This window comes from Parasteatoda tepidariorum, chromosome 3 (genome assembly GCF_043381705.1).
Source record: "Parasteatoda tepidariorum isolate YZ-2023 chromosome 3, CAS_Ptep_4.0, whole genome shotgun sequence".
Taxonomy (NCBI): Eukaryota; Metazoa; Arthropoda; class Arachnida; order Araneae; family Theridiidae; genus Parasteatoda; species Parasteatoda tepidariorum.
This window is the reverse complement of record NC_092206.1, coordinates 63,695,302-63,702,799: the sequence shown is the minus strand read 5'-3', so window position 1 is coordinate 63,702,799 and position 7,498 is coordinate 63,695,302. Positions and strand designations below refer to the sequence as shown.

Genomic DNA, 7,498 nt, shown 5'->3' with positions numbered 1-7,498 from the left:
AAAAATGTGGAACGCTTCACGATTTTGCGTGTCATCCTTGCGCAGGGGTCATGCTAATCTTAAGACTAGAAAACAGCTCAATAAATTTATTCGTGCATTTTTGCTGTCTTCAGTTCTGCTAATTAGTTCCCTCTAGTGATCATGACATAAAAAGACACGCGATAAAGTGACGTTTAGGTTTTGTAGTATTTGTTGCACTGCTGAAAATGCTGGGTGTCGTTTTTTAATCTTCGGCACAAATCACGTTTACTTTGTATTGCTAGAAATGTTAAGTTTTTAAAGATGATTTAAACAACAAATTGAACTCTACAATTTTAGATATAAAAAAACGCATTAAAGGAAAACCTTAGAAAATTTCAACATACATTTTTTAAACAGAAAAAAAAAGCTACTAAATATTTTGCTCTGGTCAAATTGATTCCCGTACTTTAGTATTCTAAGAATTAGTAAAAACTCGTCTAATAGTTTGTACTAATTCTTGGTAAAAACTCGTCTAAAAGTTTCGATAATAAGTATAAAGTCAGCTTTTGAATCTCTACTGCCTCAAATTATTAATGCTTAGTTAATTTATAATGCCCATTAATTCTGATTTTGAAAAAGTTATTTGTACATATCACACTTTCGAAACAGTTTTTTTCATCAATTTTAACTATTGATTTATATAAAAAAACATTTGAAAACTATATGGCTCATTAATATAATGGTAATAATTTTGAAAAATAAAAGCCACAAAAATGTTTTTGAGGAAAAACTATTTGCAGCACTTATTTTTTTAAAAAAAAATTTGAATACTGGTTTCATAATTCTCAAATTTTTTACTTAATTTCGAGAGAAGTTTTTGTTCATTATCGATTTAAATATTTTTTTTCCTTTATCAAATATTAATAACATTAACGATTTTGAGAATAAAGAGGCTCCTTAGTCTGGGTCTCCGCACAGATATCGGTGCTTGTTAGCAGTATCGAAACGATAGTCTGTTTTTACAACTTGTTTATTTGTGATTTTTTCTCGTTTCAACCTTTTACAAAAAAGCTGTGCTGTGCTTTTATATTAAAGGCAAAATTTGTCGGCTTGTTCAGTTCTAATAAGTTTCAGAAGGTAATCAAACTCTGATAAATCTTAAAATTGAAAAGGAAATTACGGTAAATAATTTCATTACTGTGACTATTTATTAAGATACTAATTAATATGAAAACTAGGGAACTCGAGACGTTTTCCAAAATTCACAGTTTCAAGCTGATAATAAAAAGTTGTCAATAGGGTTTATAAAAAAAGTTTTATAAAATAGTTGGGCTTTCTATAAACTGAGATAATAGAGGCAAATTTTAATTTTCAACAGAATGAATATAATACAAACTTGGTATTCAAGTTTAAAGAGACAGTTTTTAGGAAAATTTTAATGATTAATGTAAAGTAACAATAAAAGTATAAATGAAAGGCAACATTTTGGTCACCCGGAGTCAATATTGTAACTTAGAAATAGTCAAAAAGGAAAGAAACAGTAAAAAAGAAGGAAAGAAGAAATAGTAGAAAAATTGAAACCATGCGTATTGTAATTCATATATATTTACATTTAATTAAATCATATACATTGAAGTTAATAAAATGTACAGATCGCCCCAAAAACGGGGAAAAAAAGTCCACTCTGAATAACTTTAGACTTAATTGCTTTGACTTCAAATATACTGATTAATTGATGCAGACGATATTTTGCGAAAATACACTCTCTCTAGATAAGCATATGTTTTTTTCGACAGATCCGGGTTTTATATCCTCAAAATATAGGGGGTAGTCGCAACCTGGGAAATATGGTCCCATTAGTTTGTTCTTGAGAGCGCTCCAAACTTTGGACCCCTTATTGTTAATTTTACTTTTTGGGTATTTCGCTAAAAATACCCAAATATTAATTGGTCAATAAAATTTTGATTAGTAAGGTGCAAAATTTTTTGCATCATTTTAAAGAAAGTAATTTTACATGGCAAAATGTAAAATTTGAGCGAAATCGGTAGAATAACTTGCTCAAACTTTGTATTTCGCCAAACTTTGTATTTTGCCATGAAAAATTACAATCCTCAAAATGATGTAAAAAAATTGTATACCTTAAAATTCAAAATTCCTTCAACCATTCTTAAATAAATTTAATACTCACTAAAATTTATGTTTTGCATGAAATTTATTTTTGGATAACCGAATTTTAAAATTGCGTGTGAAATTTTTTCAATTCGCTTAAAAAGTTCTTGAGCATGAAAAAATACGCAAAAAGTAAAATTAAAACTAAGGGGTTCAAATTTAGGAGCATTCTTCTGCACAAACTATTGGGTTCATATTTCCTAGATTGCTGCTACTCCCTATATTTTGGGGGTCAAAAATCTGAATCCGTTATAAAAACAATGCTTATTCAGAGAAAGCACGTTTCTGTAAGTTAAACTATCGTTTGCACTTATTAACACTAGAAAGACTGAAACTCAGTCTATACATATATTGTCCAAAAGCAGTCAAAATTACTGGATTGTGAAAGAATAATGTGTAAAAAAAACTTGTTTAAAATTTTTAATATTGTTTACGTTATTTACAGTTATATAACAAGTTATTAGTTAATATTAACAATAAAAAAAAGTTTTGTTGTACAAAAAGTCACAAAATTCTAAGAAATTGCGTCGTAATATACGTCATTGTTTTCTCATTGAAATTAAAAAGCAGTCAGCACGACTTCTTTGGGCAATCTAGTGTTAATTAGCGTATTCGTGGTCGAACCATTAAGATTGAGTCCTAGAACGTGAAAATCAGATCATTAGGATCAGAAGTTATTCAGGGTAATCCGTTTTTTTCCCTTTTGCCCACAGTACTCTAAGAAGTCATAATTCAGTTATAATTTTTTCTTCTGTTACTTCACATTTTTAAACTCGAAAACTAAAATTTATTTTATATTTATACTTAAAAATAAGCGTTTTAATCATCCTCCCCCCGCCAGGTGGAATGAAAGTTTTGTTCGATTGTAGAATAATTTTTCCATTCCATTTTTCAATTTGACTTTCTTGCTTACAAAATATATAAGCACAGTGACAACTTTCCATCGACGTAAAATTCTATATTTTGAAAGATATTTTGTGTTGCACTCTAATGACTAAGCATGGAACTGAAATGCACTTTTTAAAAGTAAATACACAAAATACGTACAATGGAACATTCTGAATCTTTTCAACTGTATTATAAAACAAACAATAATAATAAGAAGAAAGCTGTTGAATTTATAGTTTAAATAATACGTTTTTTAAAATACAACATATTTTCAGTTTCAAATATATAAAAACTTCGTATTTGAATTTTTTATGTCTAATTTTGAACTTCGTTAACAAATTGTTTTTGCTGGAAATATTTTATTTAATATTGATCATAATTACGAAATTCATTGTAGTTATTTCTTTTTCAAAAGAATAAAAAACATTCTCTACAAAATTTTGCTTAGAATTTATGGCTTAAGGCATGAATTTTTTCTCATGCATGCTGATTAAATTTCGAGAAGCGTCTAAAATTGAAGAAAACAGTTTTATTATTCATAAAGATAGTTTAGATATACACGAGTATATTAACTGCACTAAAATGACATCCTTTTAAATAAATAATTATCATAAGTTAGGTTTTAATAAATTACATAATTTTCATTCAACAATTGCATGAAACAATTTTCTAAAAGAATTGCAGTCATATAAAGAGAAAACATCTAAAAAAAAAATTAAAACGCAAAGATTACAAGAAATAATTAGATTAAGTGATTTAGAATTTTTATTTCTAATTTTAAAATAAACATTACATTCATTTATATAAAAAGCACTTCAAAACAGCCAGCATAGCTTCAACAATTGCAATAAGTCGCACGCAGTTAAGTAAGAATGAAATTAATTTTAAATAAATACATAAAACACTTCAGTTGAACTTTGATAGCTTAATAAAGCCATCTTTTCTCAAAGCACAAAGACAAATTTTTTTTATACAGCAAACTCTAAGCTTACCTATTCTTAAAGATTACTTTCTTTTGATTTTATAAATCTTTTACATTCATTCGATAAAGATAATTTAGTCATTCAATTATGCGAGTAAGATAAAAGTTGCATAATGAAAAAGCATACAAAAAGATAGCAAACTCTGATAACTCGCTTGAATAAGGTTATTTATATGTCTAGTTGTGAGTTTTTATTTAGGAACATGCACAACAATTTTTCAATTTCTATCAGCCACTGTCAGCAATAGAAAAGTTCTAGCTTAATAACATGAAATATTTAAATTTGCTAAAACAAACAATGCACCCTTATTAGAAAATTTCACCTATACTAATATTAGAAAAGATAATTTAGTTATTCCATTGCAGAAGTAAGCTAAAATTTGTATATTGAGAAAGCATCCAAAAAGATAAACTCTAAAGTTTCGAGAAATTCTGGAATAAGGCTAACTAAAAGTAAAGTTGTGAGATTTTAAGTAAAGAAATACCCATAACAAATTTTCAATTTCCATCAGTAACTATTTAAGCTATATATGAGGTTATTAGTTTAATAACATGAAACACTTGCGTACTGCTAACTTAAGAAATTTCATTTTTCAACTTTTCTGATTAAAACAAACGATTAATGATGAGAATCAAAACTATGCTTATCAATAAACTCATTGACAAAATTCATTCGTTTTTCGATGTCATTCATTGCAGCTTGTAAGTCACTTTCAGTAAGCATTAGATTGAATTGATTGTGAACTCTTTCAGGAACCAAACGGGGTATCACTTGAACTGAGTTTGTGTGATCTATCAATTTAGATTCTTGCATTTTTTCGTCGATTTCGCTTGATGTGCTCGTAAACTTTCGATCTTGCATTGCCTTTTCCCAGCCTTTGCTTGATACATTTAGTGATTTCATTTCTTCCATCAGCATTTCCTCGCTTTCACTTGATGAACTCGTAGACTGCTTTTCTGGTATTATGTTCTTTTCGCATGACGGTGTCTCTTGCTTTACCTTTTCCCCATTTTGAGAAAAATTTAGGATTCCATCAGACTTAAACTCGTATCCATCAGGCTTTTCACTAGATTCAGATGGTATTTCAGTTTCCTTTGTCTTTTGGTGTTTGATAACAAGGAAATCATCCGCAGACCAATAAGCAACTAAATTGGCTTTCTGAACATATTCAGGTAGCATGTAAATGTACGTACAATCTCGATTGAAGGTGATATCACCGGTTTCACGGAATTCATGTTTTAAACTTACTTTCATTTTATTTTCTTCCGGGAATTCAATGGTTAACTCTTCTTCTTTTAGGGAAGAAACATCGAACACGATCATAAAGGCTTCTTCCTCGCCAGAGTCTGGAAAGTCTAGATACTGATGATTTCTTTGGATGTGTCGCTTGTATTCCATAATAAGTTTTTAACTGAAGCAAGAGAAATCTCTATCATTCAAAGCAACAGAGAGTGTGATTAGTTTATTTATTTATTGTTGTGCATTAATATGCAAGCTTGTGTGCGCATTACAGATACAGCATACAGTCTTTGTCAAGTTGAAGAACAGATAGCACAAGTTAGAGGAGGACGTCCCCATGATGTAACTAGGGTTGAGGTGGAATTTCAGACCGCTACTTCCATGCCACAGACTGCTTGGCAGAACTGTGAAACAACTTGGCCTGTGAGGTCTGAAGAGTGGTTAGCTAAGCTTTATTATGAAGAAATAAGACCGGTACATAACAAAAAATTGAAAATTTTAGACACGCAACATTAAAACTGACCATCTACTTCAATATCGGCCTTCATTTATAAAAGCACTTGTGTTCTTTTTTTTTTTTTTTTTTTTTTTTTTTTTTTNTTTTTTTTGTAAGCTTCTTCAATAATTTCGGGGCATGAACCAGCGACCTTTTACTTCGAAGTCTTGTGCTAGACTTCACTCTTTCAGTCACATCAGTAAATACACTATGTTGATGTTATTGACTGTCAACATGCATCTTACATGACACCTAGTGAACTAGTACGGGTGGTCGAAAGACTAAAGTCTCAGACTGGATCAAGAAAAGTAGTGAGTTCACACCCCGATAATATTTTTAAAAACCATTTTGCTTAAAAGCGAATTGCATAGAAACGCTTATAATAAATTGAGTAAACTATATACAAATAATATCAGGGGTGAATGAGAGACATTGATCTCCAGCGTTATGGAGAAAATTCATTAATCGGTACCCCAAAGTTTGTTTTTTAAAAAAAACTTAGTAGTCAAGCATCACTGGCTGCAGTCTGTGTGCGGATGGGTGACCACTTTGATCTGAGAACAAAGGGATCTAGGGTTTGCGGTATCGGTTCTCGTTAAACTGTTTTGTCCCACTGATCGTTAAGACACGGTTCCCAGCAGATCACCGAAGTTAAACATCACTGGCTGCAGTCAGTGTGTGGGTTGGTTACCACTTGGATCAGTCTGTGTAGGGATCGAGGGTTTGCGGTAATGGTCCTCATTAAACTGTTCTACAGTAAAGTGCTCGACTTCACATGCAGGTCATCGGGCTACCGAAACGTCCCCTCTGCAGAGGATCGAAATTGTGACGCAGACCATCGCTAATAGCCCATTATGCAGCTCTAGTGCGACATAAATGAACTAAAACAACAATTAAACTGTTCTACCGCAAAGTGCTAGACTTCACGGGCAGGTCATCTGGCTCCTGAAGCAGGGAAGTCATCTTCTCTGCGGAGGATCAAAATTGTGATGGCATGTCTTCGGATCATCCTCAGGGATGTTGCTCAGACCGTCGCCAATAGCCCATTGTGCAGCTTTAGGGCGACGCAAGCCAACAATAACAAAAAACTTAGTCAAACAACAGCAAAGGAATAGCATTGAACTGCTTTATTATAGTGGAACAAGAGCAATTAAGAAAAAAGCTCGGTTGGTCAAGAATGTCGCAGGTTAGTGTTCGAAGGTTACAAAGGATAACCTGTGTTTAGAAGAGAACAACATGCATCAATTATCGGCATCTCGAAGTTATTAAAAAATCTTTGTTAAATGACTACAAGCGAATGACCTATGAATGCTTAACCGAAGCAGAACAAGTGCGATTAAAAGATGGTGAAGATTGCGACAGAGAATGTCACAGGTTAGTGTCCGAAGTCACATAGGTTATCCCTCGTTATAAAAGAACAGCATACAAGTGCATAATTGAAGTAAAACCTATTTATTTTTATTTATTGTGCACCATACATTTGCCGACTTGTGTGCTCAATTGAAACTTTTAAACTTTCATCAAGTAGAAGGATAGGTAGTACAACACAGAGAAGGACAACACGAACACGATCATGAAGACTTCTCCCTCGCCAGAGTCTGGAAAGTCCAGATACTGTCCAGATTTCTTTGGATGTGTTCCTTGTATTCCATAATAAGTTTTGAACTGAACCAAAACAATCTCAAACATTCAAAGTACCGAGAGAGATTAGTTTATTTATTACTGGATATATAAACATTTGCAGGCTTGCATGCGCATTACA

The 7,498-nt window shown here is 31.7% G+C and overlaps 1 pseudogene; it reads right to left on the bottom strand.

The window, feature by feature from the left end:
• Positions 1-62, bottom strand: LOC122268850 (U6 spliceosomal RNA; annotated as a pseudogene).
• Between the last annotated feature and the right edge of the window lie 7,436 nt (positions 63-7,498).